Source organism: Peromyscus maniculatus, chromosome 1 (genome assembly GCF_049852395.1).
Source record: "Peromyscus maniculatus bairdii isolate BWxNUB_F1_BW_parent chromosome 1, HU_Pman_BW_mat_3.1, whole genome shotgun sequence".
Classification (NCBI taxonomy): Eukaryota; Metazoa; Chordata; class Mammalia; order Rodentia; family Cricetidae; genus Peromyscus; species Peromyscus maniculatus.
In genome coordinates, this window is record NC_134852.1 from 181,556,259 (window position 1) to 181,574,489 (window position 18,231).

The following is an 18,231-nucleotide window of genomic DNA, read 5'->3' on the forward strand; positions in this document are numbered from 1 at the left end:
GTAAGTACAGTTTACACCCTTGAAACTCTTCTCTGGCATCTGAGACAGGGAGGCACAGCCATACACTGGGTGTTTATCAGGGGATAGGTCCCTACCACACAGTAGAGGGAGGGGGCTGATGGGCAACCCAAAGAATGGCTCAGGGATTTTCTCCACTGCTATTTTTTTTCATTATTCCCACATCTCCCTCAATAAAATTTTGTTAAATATTAGGGTCTGTTCGGTGTCTGGGGGAATTATAACCTGTGACTCCGGTGGTCAGTGGTGGTTAGCTATAAGCAAGCATTCCTCGAGAATTCCCTGAAATCCTTGGGGAAAAGTCAGAGGGACCTTATCACAGTTATACATGGAGATGGGCCTCGAGGTTATTTGGACATTGATTAGAACTGTGGCCACTTGGAACCTGGTCAACTTTAACAGGTGTCACACAGGTCTCTGTGGGTGAGTTGAGCACTCTCACAAAGCATCAGGGCATGCTCCTCGGTCACTGGGCGTTAAAAATCCAAATGACTTCATTTGCTAGGGGGCGACATCCTGAACACATGGATTTGAAAGTCCAAAGTGATAGCCTTTAAACTCCTCATTGCCATTTTTCTTTTTTAAAAAAATAAAAAATGGCATGTGCATTTGTGTCTGTCTGTATGCTGGTGTATATACATGTGAGTGCAGGTACTTGCAGAGTCCAGAAGAGCAGAGCAGATCCCCTGGTGCTGGAGTTACAGGCAGTTGTCAGCTGCCTGGTGTGCGTGCTGGGATTCAAACTTGGGTCCTCTGCAAGTGTGGTTCACTCTTAGCCACTGAGCCACCTCTCCAGCCATTCTGCCTCCCTTTACCAGTCAGTTCTCTCCGACACTCTTTCTGCAACCCATCACCCAAAAGGGAGGAAGTTATCAAGTATGAAATTTGGTCTGCTGAACACTGATTAGATGTTCTTCATGAGTTATTTCATTTTATCCTTTGCACCAACAAGGCAAAACAGGTAACTATCCTTATTTACTAGTGAGAAATGGGTACTGAGGGGGCTATGTAACCCAGCCAGTAGGTGGCTAACAGTCCACACAAACACAGGTTTATCCAACACCAGAGCTCTCTACACAATCACATAAAGGATCTTAGGATTCTCCTAAGCAAAACACAATTAAGAAGAAAAGTGTGTTTGGAGAAATGTTTAATGTTTCTAAAGGTAGACTGCTGCCTGTCCATGGACACTGACCTTCGTCTGTAATGAAGACACACAGGTCTCGATGTTCCCTCTCCACTTAGGAAACTGCCAAAGGGTCCAAGAGGTGGAGTAAGGCAGTTTCAGCCCAGTCATGACGGAGTCAAAAGAACCTTCTTGGTTGATGTGTACAGAGAAATGACACCTATTTGGAGGGGGTGTTTTCCTAGAAGGTTAATAAAAACATGAGGTTTCAAACACAAGTTTTTTTACATATCTGGTATCTAAGAGTTTATGTTCCTAAATATCCCTTGCCCATTCAAAATCCCATTTACAGACAATGGTGTATGTATGGCCCATAGGTAGGACACAATAGACATGATATGAAGTCAGGGCCACTGGATACAGGAGGGTGTGCTTTGGTAAGTCCAGAAAGCAACTGCTAATGCCACTAACAGGCTATAGTAGAACTTGTGTTCTGTTTTGAAACAGGGTCTCACTATCTGGTTTAAGCTCCATGGAATTCATGATCCTCCTGCTTTGTGTCCTGTGTGATGATAGGTTAGGCCTGTACCATCAGGACCAGCCACACACCAAGAATTTCATAAACCACAATAAAAATTAGAAAAGAAATAAAATAAGCAAAGAAGTCTCAAATGGCAACCTGAAGCATTTTTTAACTAGTAGGTCCAACAGACCCAAAATTACTCCACGTTTCTCTCAGGAGTTTCTGAGCTCTGTGTCTGACCTCGGGTCTCTGTAGACCCGTAAGTGATGCCTGGGTAAAGATGTGCAGACCACACTTGCAAACGCCAAGTCTCTTTCGCTTTCATCCTTAGCACCGCTTCCGCTAAGAAACACTAAACACGGGGCCCTGTGTGATCGCTATCTACCAGATAATTACATAAGACAGCTTCTCTTTCTTTTGTTTTTAGTTTTTTCTTTTTAAATATAACTCAAGCAGGATATAGGCCGGTTCAAACAAGTCTTCACTTGCTGAAGACTTTCTATAGTAAATAACAGAGATCTGGAGAGACTACATTGTATTTCTGATAATTGATGTGGACCTAAACTGTTAGCTTTATCATAATACAGATAATTAAATTTGCCTGATGTTTTAACGTCAGCACAGTGGCTGCACTGAAATCTACTGCTATTGCAGCCAGAAATTGCAACTTTGCTTCTCTGGCCACAGCGTAGCAGGAGGAATTCTGTGCCCACAGGCACCAGCTCTGTTGCTGCCGCTAAAGGGAGCTTTAACTAAACCTCTATCATTTTATTTATAAATAAGACTGGAGATTCAAAGGCTGGGGTGGAAACCTGCTAGCTCCGAGAGGCTGAGTAGCAACCAGCAAACCCTATTCTCCTTACTGGCGTCTCCGAAAGACCGGTACTTCTGCCTCACCAAACCAGAAAAGGCTGTCCCACTCCAAATCCCTCCCTGCTACTTCCTGTGTCTCTCTATCACTCCGGGATGCCCTCTGGTGCTCTATGATTACTTCCTGTCAACTAGTTGCTAATGCAGGCTCCTGACCCAAGGTTAATTTTATTTAATTAATGCAAATGCAAGCTCAGGGTTCACGGTGTGACTGAATATCCCCCAGCAGCCTGAGGACAAGGCGGGGTCAGAAATAGATATTTTCATACTTCTTCTCTAATTTCCCCTCTCCCTAGATCTGCAACCACACTTTCAGATGAACAAGATAGCTAAGGTGAAATGATAGAATGTGGGTGCAGAGCGATCAACTTGTGGTGAGCACCCAAATTGTGCTTTGCGTAGTTTCCTAGCAGAATTTGATATTAAAACCTAAACAGGCACCACCAAAACACCCCTCTGCCTTTCTGTTACCATCTCTCCTTTGTGCTGACATGATCCTGTCATCGGTTGATGATACATTTGTAACCTGTGGGTTTTCTTCGCTGATTTCCCAGAAACTGTTTGAGATAGCAGTGATGTTTTCCTTCTGAGCCTCCTTCCCGAGAGCTCCTCCTTTGTGCACCTCAAACTTACCCTTCAACATGAACTTCTTGATTTCATGTTTTTAGCCTGGAACTTGCTATAAAGTCAAGGGTGACCTCGAACTCCTGATCTTCCCACGACTGGGATTACATGCCTGTACCACCATGCCCTGTTCATCAGCTTCTGAGAGAAAATGCTGGTTTGTAGGGGTGCACTGGGCTTTGACTTAAGCGACCCATCACATCAGACCTAAGCCCTCAGTCAGCTCCGACCACACTATCACACACGTGTTAAGTCCCTCACTGGATCCTAGATGTTTTTGTCTTTCAATATTTCCTATGGAGAAAAATAATGAGACATCTACAAGCAGAAGGTAAAGCCTACTAGCTCCAGTTGATTTGAGTTTTCTGAGCTAGCTCGGGCCAGGAAGGAAGGCCAAGCTTCAACAGTGTGGGTGGGTTGGGGGCCATAAGGGTGGGCTCGAGTCTTTGAAAAAGTCTGGATGGTCCTGCAGTCACTCACAAAAGCAGGTCTGAGCCTGACAAATGGAATACACATGTAGGCACACACCCACACCCACAGACCAAGTGTGAATAGTTGAGTAGTTGAATGCCAGTGAAGCTGGGCCAGTGGGAACAGACATTCACCTTTCTTCCTAGCATGTACTTTAGGGCTGTTTCTGCTTTATCTTTGTTTTAGGTCATCCCCATCCCCGCCCCAGCCTGATGCTCAGATACCACCTTCAGGCTGAACAGTTGTCAATCATTCCTCCTTCCGACTTTAGCAATTGCTAGAATAAGAGGACAGCGCCTCCGAGGTGGGATCCAGGCTACACAGGCCTGAGTACTAAAAACAAAGACAGAGAAGAAAAAGTTCATGTTTGCTCCCTTCTGTTCTAATTAGCTGGTTGCTAGAGGCAAGTTAATGTGTCTGTTTTCCCCAACTGGGATCTTTGGTTAATGTCACTGAGGTGCCCTGAAGATAAATCCACTCACAGGAGGCCTGTGGAAGCAAACCTAAGGAAAATACAGAGCTGCCAGTATCTAAAGAAAAGCAGAGAAGCAAACCTCGAGTTCTCATTGGCTCTCCCCCAAGCCAGTGCTACTCATTGTTTAATGTGCACACAAACTGCTGAGTATCTTCAAATGTATAGGCTAATTCAGTGAGTAGTGGGTGAGCTCAGAATTCTGCAATTCTAACATGTTTCTTGGTAAAATAAGTTGCATGTGGAAGACGACGCTTGACTCAGCAAGAACCTACAGTCTGGGTCCTTGATCATGGTTAGATTGTCTCCCACCCCCATCCTCCCACTCTGTACACGGCACTCTGGCCCTCATCAATGACTTGAAGAGCTCATAAAACGTCATGCAAAACACGATACTGTTTTACAGCTGTGTGGCTTTGTGTAGCGCCCCCCCCCCCCCCCGCGCCCTTCATTCTCATTTCTCTTTAGTTGGCAAGCTCCTTCAATCTCAGCTCAGGTGAAACCTCTGCCATTAAACCTCCTCAGGTTCTCCGTCTTCCCGGGTGGGCTCTTTTCTTGATGTTCACCACACGGTGGTTCTGTGCTGCTTGGGTATCTGGGGCCATAACACAGAGTTGCTCACTTTGCACCCTACGTAAAGTCTTCCGGCCAAAGAGGCAAGGAGGGGCTGGATTCCTCTCTTTTCTCTTTTGCCAAGCCTGAGTCCTACTGAGATCTGTCCATCAGGATGGAGGGCGCTTTCTAATGCACATAGACATGCATGTGCACTGTATTTTTCTAGCAGTTCTATGTGAAGTCCTTGAGGAAAGCTCAAGACTCACCTTTTCTTAGGACAGTGCCTGTCACAATGAAGTTTTATTGAAATGAAATGTTCATTGAATGAATGAATGAACAATGAGAGAAAGAAATGGAAAAGTACTGAAAGGATGCATAGAAAACAATTCTGTTTCATCCTAAAGGTAAACCAGCTGAGTGGTAAGTGAGACTTAGGGATTTATTAACATACTACTGAGAAGACAAGATCACCAAAGCCCTATTTTGCTAAAAGGACTTTACTGGGAGCCAATGAAAAGAAGTAAAAATGACTAGTCAGAATCTTAGGTGGACTCAAAACTAACATAAAAACCCAATATCAACCACAATTTTTCTCATCTCTTTGGATCTAAGGGAAGATGAGGGAGACTTGAGGTTTTAGTTTGGTTGTTAGAGTCCACTGGAAGCAATTCCTACAGTAGAAAATGTGTAGCAGAGGAGAAGAGTGTTCAGAGTGGAATCCTTGATTTTTGAGTATGTAGTTTTCCTTCACTTAGAAGGCTGCATAGCTGTAGCAGCAGCAGACAGTTGGTTTCTGTTCTCAGTTCCTGATTCGGAGGTCCTAACACCCTGGTTGTGAGCTGCCATGTGGGTACTAGAAATCAAACCTGGGTCCTCCGGGAGAGCAGCCAGTGCTCTTCATTGTTGAGCCATTTCTCCAGCCCTGCATCTGTTATTCTAATGAGGCACCTCCTGATGGTCACCTGGATACTTCACAGTATCCAGGTCCAGCCATGACTTGGCACTTCCAGTGGAGCCCCATCTCTGAAAAGGGAAGTTGGGCAGGAGGTACAGTTATAAATCAACCGTACCCTTGACCGTGGAGTTTGGAGATCTCTGGGTGATAAACACACCCACAAGCCAAAGGGTGGTGCAGCTCAATTCCACAGAGCAGGTCCTGTCCTCAGCATTCCTGGAGAGTCTGTTCTTTCAGTTTATCTGTAGTCTTTATCATGCCCCATAAAATAAGCCAGGGGAAGCACTGCACTGTTTCCCTCAGTTCTGTGAGCCATTGTAGCAAGTTACTGAACCTTGGGGGTAGGACTGTGGGAGTCCCTATTTGTCGTCTGAAGTTGATCCAGAATGCTGGAGGCCTGAATGCAGCACTGGCATCAGAAGTGAGGTGAGTCATGTGTGCGTGCTAGATCCCAGAACTGTCCTGAACTGCATTTTAAGACACCCAGTTGGTATCTGCAGAGCTGGTCAGGTGGTAGCTGACAGAAAAAAAAACCACATACGTGATGTCAGGCATGTCAGAGGAGCAATGCAGTTTTTATTTTAGGTTAAATTTGAAAGCAACAAAAGAATGTATTGAACCATAATTGATGAAGTTGACCTAACTGCTGAGGTCCTTGGCTTTTTCAAGAGATGCACAAACCAGATGAATAAGAACTGTAATATAATCTTTTTTTTTCTTTTTAAAGAGAAAGAGGATTTCTCAATGTAGCCCAGACTGGCTTATAGTTCATAATCCCACTGCCTCAGCCTTCGAGGATTACAGGTGTACCCCACCATCCCTGGCTTACTAGTCTTCAAAAGGTTTACAAGATCTGCTTTGATGATCTTTTAATAAGACTTTTATCTCTTACAAGTTTGGACCAAGATTTAGGTACTGTGTACATACCTGGGACTCGCAGAAGGTTTTGGATTTGCAGGGAGTTTACAGCTGTCAATGACATTGATGAAAAATGAGGAAGTGCAAAGGCCTAACACCCCCTCTGCCGAAAATATCCAGAATTTTACTCTGGGGCTGTGAAAGAGATTCCTCTGATAAATGAAGTAACATCTTGCAAAACCCCAGCCCGGGCTTTGCTTTCTTCCAACATCTCATTCTCCTTCAGACCTGTTTCTGACGATATGGTTGTGGTTTGCAGTAAGAGGAACTGAGAATGTTGAATACTGTATTTTACCATGTGACTTCAGGATAAAATATCATTCAAATCAGAACCTTAATTAAACACACTCAAATACAGAGAGAAGAATTTCGGGGGTAAAATATAAGAATTACCTTTTTTCCCCCTTCAAAGTTTAATCCCAGGTCTCTATAATTTTAAGACCAGTGGAGCAAATAGTGGAGAAGCTACGGGGCAGCCTTCAGCTGCTGTGGTATCTCTTAGATCCTTGGCTATCTCTTAGATATTTGCATCTCAGGGACTTTCTAGTCTACTTTTCTAGGGCTAGATATATGATCAGAGTGATCTAAAATTGTTGAGAAGAACAGAAATGAGGTCTCCAAGGTGTCACACATTTCAATACTATGACCTCCAAGAGCCCACGATGCCCAAGTCAAGACCTGGGGAATTGCAGTTTCCTCTTTTAAAGGCAATACAACATGCTGACTTCATGTGTTTTATTCTCTGGGCTATTTCTAGAAGGCAATGAACTAGTCAGTTTCTTTTTGCTTTATGAAAATAAGTGAAGGAACTGGGAAGATGCCTCAGCAGTTAAGAACACTTCCTGCTCCTGCAGAAAATTGGAGTTCAGTTCCTAGCACCCATGCCAGGCAATGCACATCTGCCTATAATTCCAGCTCCAAGGGCTACAATACCTTCTTCTGGCTCCTGTGGGCACCGACACTCACATGTATATGCCCCCCCACACACACACATTCATAGTTGAAAAAAATACCATTTTTATAAAACAAAAATAAGTGGAATAGCAAATATTAATTTTTAAAGAGCTTTAATTCTTTTTAATTACTTTAAGAATTATGCGTTGGGGAGGGCTGTGCTTGTGAGCACAGGTGTCCACTGAGGTCAGAGGCATCAGATCCCAGGAAATGGAATTACAGGCAGTTGTGAGCTTGCTGACTTGGATGCTGAGAACCAAACTCATGTCTTCTACAAAAGCAGTGTATGTTCTTAACCTCTGAGACATCTTCCCAGTACTGGGGTTTCAATTCTTTAAAAAATGCTTTGTTCATTTTGGAAATTTTAAGAAGCATAAGAGCATTAAAAAAAAAAAAAAAGATCCCCACAAATGTCATCCACTAGGCCAAACTTACCAATGTCTTGCTGTGGCTTTTGAGGTTACAGAGAAAATCAATACTGTGTTCAGGGTTCTCTAAGGGACCACTATTCTCAACACACTGAGGATCAGCAGGGTACTATGAGGAAAAATGATGCAGAACCTTTATGTCAAATGGAATTTAAGAAAACATGACTGCTCACAATTGCCCTCAGTGGAATTTTACCATGTGTCACTTCACCTATATTTCTAAGCAGGTTAGAAATGTTGATGTATTTATTTATTGTTCTATACCTTGGAAAAAAGTAAAAGTACTCCCCTTAAATACTAGTACACACACACACACACACACACACACACACACACACACACACACACCAAAATCCATTTGGGAAAGTTAAATTCTAGAATGATGTTTTTAATAGCTTTTTAAATTAGCATATAAAACAATGGGCTTCAGGCTGGAAAGATGGTTCAGCACTTAAGAGCACTGGCTGCTCTTCCAGAGGTCCTGAGTTCAATTCCCAGCAACCACACAGTGGCTCACAACCATCCCATCTATAATGAGATCTGGTGCCCTCTTCTGGTGTGCAGGCATACATGCAGGCAGAACACTGTATACACAATAAATAAATAAATAAATAAATAAATAAATAAATAAATAAATAAATCTTAACACACACACACACACCCAACAAACCAAAACTACAGGCTTTGTTATGCTGTGGGATGTTGTTCTGTATGCTGTGAATGTGTGTTGCTCTGATTGGTTGATAAATAAAACGCTGATTGGCCAGTGGCCAGGCAGGAAGTATAGGCAGGATAAGCAGACAAGGAGAATTCTGGGAAGAGGAAGGCTGAATGAGGAGATGGCAGCCCGCCATCCAGGGAGCACACAGGTAAAGCCACAGAACATGTGGTGACATATAGATAACAGAAATGGGCTAAATTTAAGTGTAAGAGCTAGTCAGTAATAAGCCTGAGCTAATGGCCAAGCAGTTATAATTAATATAAGCATCTGAATGATTATTTTATAAGCAGCTGCAGGAGAGAGATTTGTCCCAACCGCCGGCTAGCTGGGACACGGAAAAACTTTGTTACAAATGGCACCAAAATGTGGAGCAAAGTTTCCACCTAAAACCTGAGAAACCTTTAAAAAAAAAAAAAAGATTCTAAAATGGAGCTAAAAACAGCTTCCTAGTGTACATAGGCTTGGGAGAAAGAAGAAAATGAATATAGGCAGTTATATAAAGAAATAGTTTTAAAAAATAAAGTCTTTAAAGAGATAGTAAAGGTAATATAAAAAATAAGCCACACAAAGATGGATATTACACAGAGAGTCTGGATTATATTGTCTTTGGGATTTTTAACTGCAGAGAGACATTGATTGTAAAAGCTGCTGAGTTAAATCAATATGTATATTTTTAAAGATATCTTGATTTCAAAATCTACGTCTAAGGATATGTTGCTTTGGAAAAGAGGTTCTGCTTTTGTTTCCACAGAGGATGAGAACCTGTGGATTGCTTCCAGGCTAATATGGTTTGACTAGCCAAGAGACCCTGAGAGGCCCAGATGATCCAACATCCAAACAGCTTCAAGGCAACTGGCTGAAAAAAATACAACATCATTGACTATTCCAGTCAGGACTTGATGATAATTCTTAATTTTCTCAGGATCCCCATAAGATTACCAGTGCCCTCTATCAGCAGGAAATAGCCTAGAAAACTATGCCCACATTCCCAAAAAATGGATTATAGATGTTTTCTTTGTTTAGGTTGTTGGTTACAAATTGTCATTGGTCATAGTCAATCTCTTTCTAAAAGAAGAAAGGGGGATATGATATGGAAATATAGGATATAGATAGGATAGGATAAAAGGGTGGATTGCTGAATCTACTTTTAAAAAGCAACAACTTGCTTAAAATATTTTACAATGCTGTGGATTTTAGTTTATTGATACAAATTTAAAGTTAATTTTGTTATACTGTATGTATATTTCTGCTCTTGTTTAAGGTATTTTGTTTGTGCAACTCATTTGAAATTGTAATGTATAATTAAGAAATGCAGATTACTAGTCATCTTTGATAATCAAACTTATAGTCATGTTAGTTAAGTTTTCTAGGTATACATAGATATATTTCAGTTAGGTAGGTAATCTTCAAACACTTCAAAGATCTACATAATATGGCATTTAAAATGTTTTAAAAACGTGGATTTTTCTGGACAGTGAGACATGTCTGCTCCTGGCAGCACTGATTTACTTCAAAGAGAAAGATGGGCATTAACACTATATGGAGTTTATCTTCTTCTTGGCAAAAATAGCCATTTGGCCAGGCGGCGGTAGCACATACCTTTAATCACAGCACTTGAGAGGTAGAGCCAGGAAGATCTCTGTGAGTTCAAGGCCAGCCTGGTCTACAGAGTGAGAACCAGGATATGCACCAAAGCTACACAGAGAAACCCTGTCTTGAAACACCCCCCCCCCCAAAAAAAAGCCATTTGGGCAAGAAACTATTCTTGCCTGGACTGCTTGACAAAATGTTGTATCAACATGCAGGACCCATAGGAAGGTGACCACTGAACTTTGCAAGGAGACTGCCAGATATTCTACAGGACACACAGAGAAGTAACTAAAAAACTCTAGGCCTGTAGGCTGAAGATGGATGCCCCAATGTTACAGAGGAACTTTGGATTACTGTCCACCACATAGCCAGCTGTTTCTGCCATTCTAGATTTTTAGAAGTTGCTTACAATGCTCTTCCTATTTACTTCCTATCTAGGATCTACATTTGAGAGAAAACATTGTTATTTGTCTTTCTGAGTCTGTGGGACTTCACTTAACATACAAATTTACAGTTGCAGGGCTGGAGAGATGGGTCAGTGGTTAAGAGCACTAACTGCTCTTCTGGAGGACCCAGGTTTAATTCCCAGCACCCACATGGCAGCTCACAACTGTCTGTAAGTCCAAGATCTGGAACACATGCAGGCAAAACACCAATGCACATAAAATAAAAATAAAAATTATAAAAATTTACAGTTGCATCCATTTTCCCTGTACATGTTATGATTTTATTTTTATAGTTAAATAAAATCCTATTGTATACATGTGCGACATTTTCCTTATCCGTCCATCTTACTGGTTCTGTTTCTTAGCTACTTAGTGTTGCAGTAAGAAACAGAGGCATGCAAGTCTCTCTAGTGTGCTGGCTTGGAGTCCTTCAGGTGCACACCGAGAAGTGGTACACCTGGACAATTGTGGTCCTATTTCTGGTTCCTGAGAAACCTCTGAACTAATTTCCCATTGGCAGTGAATAAGGCTCCTCTTTCCCTACATCCTCACTAGCATTTGTTGTCATTTGCATCCTTGGTATTAACCATTCCAGAATGTTATTTAACAAGCAATCCTAATCCATGTTTTTAAAGACTTTGTTGGAAATATATTATTTATCAAACAAGTTAAGACCTTGTTCTAAGGGTCCTGACCATCAGAACATTCCCTGTGATGTAGCTCCTCTCTATTGGCTGATTTACCTGGACCTCAGAAGACACCAGAAGTGATCTCTTTTGGATGGCTGCATAACAGCAGATGTCTTGGCTGGCAATTGATTTCCCCGGTTGGAAAACCATAGTTTCTTCCTTCTCAATAGCCTCCTTCAATATATCTGCGTGAGTAATAGAATGTTACATTCAATAGTGTGTTCTCACATAGCTCCCTTTCCCAAAGTCCCTGAGAGAAGCTGGCTGTTAGCCCATGAAGCCTTGTGCACTCCTGACTGGAAGCGGCCTGTGGAGACTAACCCTTGTGTGTTAGCAGGGAGGAGTCTCTCTATTCACTTAGCATGAAGCGTCTTTAGGTTGTGGCCTTCCCTTCCTTCAGCCTCAAGCAAGGAGATCTGAATATCAATTTCACATGCTTTGTCTCCAAGAGAAGTCATGTGGTCCCAATGCAGGAAGATCTGGCCCCAGCCTTGCTGCTGACTGTATTTTCACTGATAGGCATTTAAGGAAACAACTGACCATAAATTATAAGAAATTATGTACTTGCTGATGCAGATAAACCTTCTCAGTTTTCATTTCTTCTGCTGGGAGTATGACCAATATTCCAAAAAAAAAAAAAAGCCTTCAGGTCATTGCATTGGCAATCCTGTTCTGTGGGTGATGATATCAAACCTTGGGGTAGTAGAGCTGGGGCAGAAATTCAACCCCACCCCCTGTGTCACACAGGCAAGAAAGCCACCTTGTCACGCCGTGCTCACGATGACACAACTGATTTATGGTATATAATGTCATATTCTTGGAAGAACAAAGAGGAAGAAGAGGAGGGACATGGGCAAAGTTGGGGGGGGGGGGCAGAATAGAAACTAAGTGGTCTGTCTGTAGAAACGGCTCCTGGTATAAGACTCATGGCTTAGCGTGAACCTAAGACAGAGGAAACTTTAATTACTCACCCGCCCCATAATTCTAGGGCATTAGGCTCACATGGTGCCTCGAAAATGGGGGTGGACTTGGTCTTTGGTCTCCTAGCTGCCATGCTGCTGTCTGCTTGTCCTTCAGTGTCTGATGGGACCTTTTACCTTGGCAGGCTTCTGAATACGCTCATGAAATTCCTGTCTTTGCTCACAGATCCACCACAAGGAATCTTGTTGTGATGTTTGGGTCTATAGCACTCAGGCCACACCCCCACAGGCTCCATCAGAGCACCCAGGCCACACCCCCACAGGCTCCATCAGAGCACCCAGGCCACACCCCCACAGGCTCCATCAGAGCACCCAGGCCACACTCCCACAGGCTCCATCAGAGCACCCAGGCCGCATTCCCACAGGCTCCATCAGAGCACCCAGGCCACACTCCCACAGGCTCCATCACAGAACTCGGGCCATGTCCCCATAGGCTTCATCTAGGCTCTTCCTGCTTGAAGTCTCGAGCTGTTTGTGGACTTGTAAAAAGTGAGACCAGTCCCCCAACTCATAGAATCTGTTTCAAAGCTGCCTTCCCTACCCTGACTCTCGATCCACACAACTGTCACCCATTCTCCCCTTCTTAGGGTTAGGCTGCTTTTTTTCCCTCTTCTCCTCCAAAAACCCAGTTCTTTTTTTTTTTTTTTTTTTTTTCAAGACAGGGTTTCTCTGTGTAGCTTTGTGCCTTTCCTGGAACTCACTTGGTAGCCCAGGCTGGCCTCGAACTCACAGAGATCCGCCTGGCTCTGCCTCCCGAGTGCTGGGATTAAACAGAGAGCATGAAGTGACACTGGTTACTAGCTTACTCCTCTAGACTGCTTATAGGGGCCAGACCCCACCTGTGTAGAGATGGTGCCGCCTGCAGAGGGCAGGACCTCTTACATCAACCATCAACCAAGACCATTACAAGCCCTTCATTCTTCAACTTTACTTCCTTCTCCCCAGATGACTCTACAGTGGTCCCTGAAAAACAAAAATTAGATGTAAGGGAGTCTTAGAGGAGGCAGAAAGAAAAAGGTTAAAGCTGAGGACTACTCAAAAGAAATAATTCATAGGATTTAAGAACAAGTACAATATGATGTCTAGGAAAGAGATCAGTAAAGGATGATGCTGAGATGGTTTGATCAACTCAGCTGGGGGTGGTGTGGATTTCTGAAGCAAGATGCTCCTAGTTTATTGGTGGTATCGATGGTGGAGCCTTATGAACCACAAGTCTAGTTTGAAAATGGCGAGGAGGATATTCTCTTGAAAGGATGCCCAACTAGCTAAGCAGGTTGGTGAATGTGTGGGTCTCGCTGTTTTACGTACATGAGAACAGGGAAATCAAAACAAAATTATAATGCAGGAAGGGTATCTCCGGAAACTCTCTTCCTCTCTAGGACCCATTTCAAGTATCCAGTTCCCTAATTTTTGGCCATACTTAGCTTTCAAGAACATCTATATCATTTCCATGAAAGGCAAGCTACTAAGGAGACATCAGTGCACACCTCTGGGTCTCTGTGTGAGTGCCCAGGGCGGGCAGCGCTGCAGGAATGTGACAGAGGCTCTTACTGGCCAGACACCACTCCAAGCACTGAGCATTCCCATCTGACTATGAGAAATGAATCATTTTATATATGGGGAAACTGAGGCACCAAGAAGCCATCATCTGCCCGGGATCACACAGATAATGACCAATGGAGCAGAAAGCATACGCTAACACCATGGCCTGTGTTCACAGCCACTAGGCTGCAGATAAATGGGTGGAACTTGATAAGAATGGAATTTGGAACCAGATATAGTAGCACACACGTGGAGTCTCAGCTGCTCAAAAGGCTGAGGCAGGAAGATCACAAGTTCAAGACCAACCTGGGCAACACAGCCAAACCCTATTTTTAAAAGAAAAAGAGAGCTGGGGGGGGGGGGATGAGAGAGAGGAGGGGAGTGGAAATAGACAGTCCATGTGGGGTAATATCCTAAAAATTTTACATCACAGATGTTAACCTACTGCTTCTGACTATTGTAACATGGGCTTTGACAAGAATTAACCTGAGGCGATTTACTCAATCTCATACATTTCCTCAGACACACAAATGTCAGAGGACAGTGGCCTTTATACAACGTTACTCCTTATGAAAACATTTATAACAACAGCCGCCTGGAAATAACCTACATCTCTACTGATACGGAGCTGGTTAAAAAGTAATCGTATTCCTACAAAGTAGAATATAATTCAGCCATAAATAGGTATAAGGGAGCTTTCTGTGTGCAGCTGTAGAGGGACCTTTAGGGTATCTTATGTGGAATAAATCAAGGCGCAGCACTCAAGTATGCCATAATTTGAGTAAATAGTTGAAAGGAACACGTGTATATCTATATGGTTGTGTGGTTATAAGTATAGGAAACCAAAAGAATTGGTTTCTTAGAGAGAACTGGGTGGGTGTGGTACAGGGATGTGAGGAAGGAGACAGAACCGGGAAGCATCCTGGCAGGAGGCCGGAAAACACAACCACTGGGCTCTTTTCAAAGGTGTGGTCAGGGCTAACAACAAGAGACAGGAACCTGGTGGGCAAGTTTCGGAAGAGAATCACTGCTGTCCGAAGGCCCGAGAAACAAGGGGAAGCGGGAATTCGTGAACCCAAATCCGAAGAAAGCTTTTGTTGGTGAGAAAGAAGAAACCTAGCCACTGTGGGCCCAGTCTGCAGGGAAGGAGCTGGGAGAGGCCCACACCACCCTTCCCTGCTCTGCTCGCGGATCTAGCAGTGCCTCCTGGTGGGCAAACAGCCCGGGTTGTCTCAGCCTCTTTCCTGCTGCGCCTCTGGAGCTGCAGTACAGAGGGCACACTGGGAACAGCCTCCATCGCTTTCTCTGTTCACAGATACGACGTAAGAAAAGAGACCAGCTTTTGTTCACACACAAAGTAAATAGCAATAACAATAACAACAACAATAATGATTATGATGATGATGATGATGGTGATGATGATGATGATGATGATGAATTAATACTTAACAATAATGATATTTTTAAAATCCGCACGTGAAGAATTGCAGTTTCCAAGACCTTTCTCCCCGTCTAACATTTCTTTGAAGCACTTTTTACCAAGTCTCAGTCCACGGCGCCACCTAGCGTCCAGGAGAAGCTTCACACACTCAGTTCCACTGCCTGCCTCCAAGCCTCTGGGCAGGCGAGCAGTTTCACTGCCAGTTAGACCCAGCTGGGAATGATCTTCTCCCCTAAACGGGGAAAATATTTTGAAATTTAAAGTACTTGGAGGGTTTTTTTTTCTTTTAAAACAACAGTGGAAAATGATCTACATTCATTTTTGGACTGGGTCACTATGATTTCTCTGGGGGGACATGTTTCAAACTGCTTCTAAGGTTTGAAGCACCCTGTGACCCACCACTAACCATTCTGTGAGCCACTTCCGAGTCTGCCCTTCCTCGTTTAGTTGGGTTTTTGTTTTGTTTTGTTTTTAAGATTTATTATATATACAGCGTTCTGCCTGCATGTATGCCTGTAGGCCAGAAGAGGGCGCCAGATCTCATTATAGATTGTTGTAAGCCACTTGTTTTTAATATAGCGATTCTCAATCCTGGCTGCAAAAAGCTCACGTGACACTGGTTTGTGGATGGGTTGTTTAAAACTAAAACGCCATAGAAGCTTTAATGAGCCAGGAGCCTTGCTTGTGCTAAGGGGCCGCCAGTTAAGTATGCACCCTGCAGCTAGGAGGTACTTGCTCCCAGACTGGGAGGCCCCTGTAAAATGGTGTTCTAGCCCCATGCTCTTGTTCCTGAGGCACCCTAGGCTCTGTTGTCACAAGTCTACCCATTATTCCTGGGTAGCCCCGCCTCACGGCTCCCTCTTTAAGACTTGCTCCCTCCTCATTCGCAGTGTTAGAATCTCTGACGACTTTGAAAACAACTTCTGTGATTCTTTGTCATAACAGAAAACTAAATGATAGTTTTTGTATTGTTTCGGCATAGGTCTCACTATGTGCCCCGGGCTAGTCTGAAACTCTTCATCTTTTTCCCCCAGATTCCATGAGACTGGGATTGTAGACCACCATGCCTAGTGTAGACAATTCTTTTTAACTTACTAATTTTTAGCAGTCAAAAAGTATATTTCTGTGTGGTATAAATTAAATACTCTTCAAAATAGGGAGTGTGACCACAGTGAGGAGACAGCCTGCAAAACGGGGGTGGGGGGGTAGGGGTGGATCTTTGCCAGCTATGCATGTTGTAAAGGATTATTATCTAGATTACACAAAGAACAGCAAAAATTAAATACCCCATACAACTAATTGACAATGAAGAAATGGGCCACTGAACTGAACAGGCAATTTATGGAAAAAAAAAAGAAAAAAGAAAAATAGCCAATAAATATTTTAAATATAACATTTTATAAAATATCTATATTACGAGGGTATAGAAATAAAAACAATATAATACCAGATATAATAGCACAAAAGCAGATATGTAGAACAATGGGAAAAAACAGAAGATCTAAATACAAATGCACATAATTACAGCCATCTCATATTTGACAACGATGCCAAAAATACACACTGGAGAAAAGACAGCATCTTCAACAAGCGTGCAGGGAAAACTGGCCATCCACATGCGGAAGAATGAAGTTAGACACGTGTTTACAAACCTGCACAAAAATCAAATGTAAACGGATCAAAGGTCTTAATGTGAAGCCTGAAATGCTTAAACAGCTCAAAGAAAACACAGTGTCCTGCAGGCTAGAGGTATAAGAAATGATTTTCTGAATTCAACTCTATTTGCTCAGAATTTAAGGCCAGTAGTTGTCAAACAGAACCTCAAAACACTAAAAAGCTTCAGTACATCAAAGGAACTAATCCACCAAGTAAAAAGAAAGTTCCGGAAGGGGAGACAATGTTGCCAGCTATACATCCTAAGAGGATTAGAACACACAAAACACTCAAAAAACTGAACATCAAGGAACAACTCAATTTTAAAACTGGGCTATGGAGCCGAACAGAAAGTTCTCAGGAGAAATACAAGTGGCTGCTACTGGCCATTTTAAAAAGTGTTCAGCATCCTTGGCTGACAACAAATGCTGGTGTGGGTGTGGGGACATGGGAGCGCTTCCATGCTGCTGGGAAGTGCGAACCAGTGCAGCCACTTTAGAAATCAGTACGGGAGTTAGGCTAGAGACTAGGAGAACATGACCCAGACATACCCCTTCTGGGCACATAGCCAAAGGACTTCATATCCTGTTTCAGAAGCACTTGACGGGCCATGTTCATTGGTGCTTTGTTCATAATAATAAAGAAATAGGATCAACCTAGATGTGTGCCAGCTGATGGATGGATAAGGAAAGCATGGTACATTTACTCTGGGAAATATTATTCCGCTGAAAAGAAAAAATGGAATCATGAAATTTTCAGCTAAATGGATGGAACCAGAAAAAAAAAATATGGTAAGTGAGATCACTTTGGCCCAGAAAGACAAATACTGTATGTTCTCTCTCATACGAAGATCCCAGCTTCAAATCTTTTGTCTTGTGTGTTTCACCTGGAGAATAAGTGACCTAGAAAACTAGAAATGGGCCACTGAGGGTGGACATTACGGGGGGGGGGGGGGGAATGATAAGAAAATATGGTTAAAATAAAAGTAGAGAGGGGGAAGAGGGGAGGCTGAAAGGTGAAGCATGAAGTGGGCGGGACGGTGGGGAGGTGAGCAAGCAAAGGAAAGGTCAACCAAAATGAAGGGTGCGAGAAAACGCTGTATGGAAACCTGTGATCTTCAAGTCCCAGGGGAAAAACACAATTAGAGGGGCCAGTGGGACACACGTGACATAAGAGAACAGGAGAGAAAGCTGGGGGTTAAAGGCTTGAGTGTGCGTGGAGGCAGGGGAGAGAGCGTGGATAAGATGTGAGCTAA

The 18,231-nt window shown here is 43.1% G+C and overlaps 1 long non-coding RNA gene across 3 annotated transcripts in view; it reads right to left on the reverse strand.

Annotated features, from left to right (window-relative positions):
- The window catches only part of LOC121823359 (uncharacterized), a 46,881-nt gene that overhangs the window by 10,649 nt on the left and 18,001 nt on the right, over positions 1 to 18,231 (reverse strand). The window contains exons 1-4 of one of the 3 annotated variants that reach the window (XR_013048066.1): positions 12,458 to 13,082; positions 11,415 to 11,545; positions 3,857 to 3,965; positions 1,214 to 1,385 (exon numbers count right to left, since the gene is read on the reverse strand). This is a non-coding gene — a long non-coding RNA (uncharacterized LOC121823359). Of the gene's footprint in view, positions 1 to 1,213; positions 1,386 to 3,856; positions 3,966 to 11,414; positions 11,546 to 11,681; positions 12,409 to 12,457; positions 13,083 to 18,231 lie in introns of those variants that run through there. The other 2 variants (XR_013048068.1, XR_013048067.1) reach the window with 2 other exon arrangements.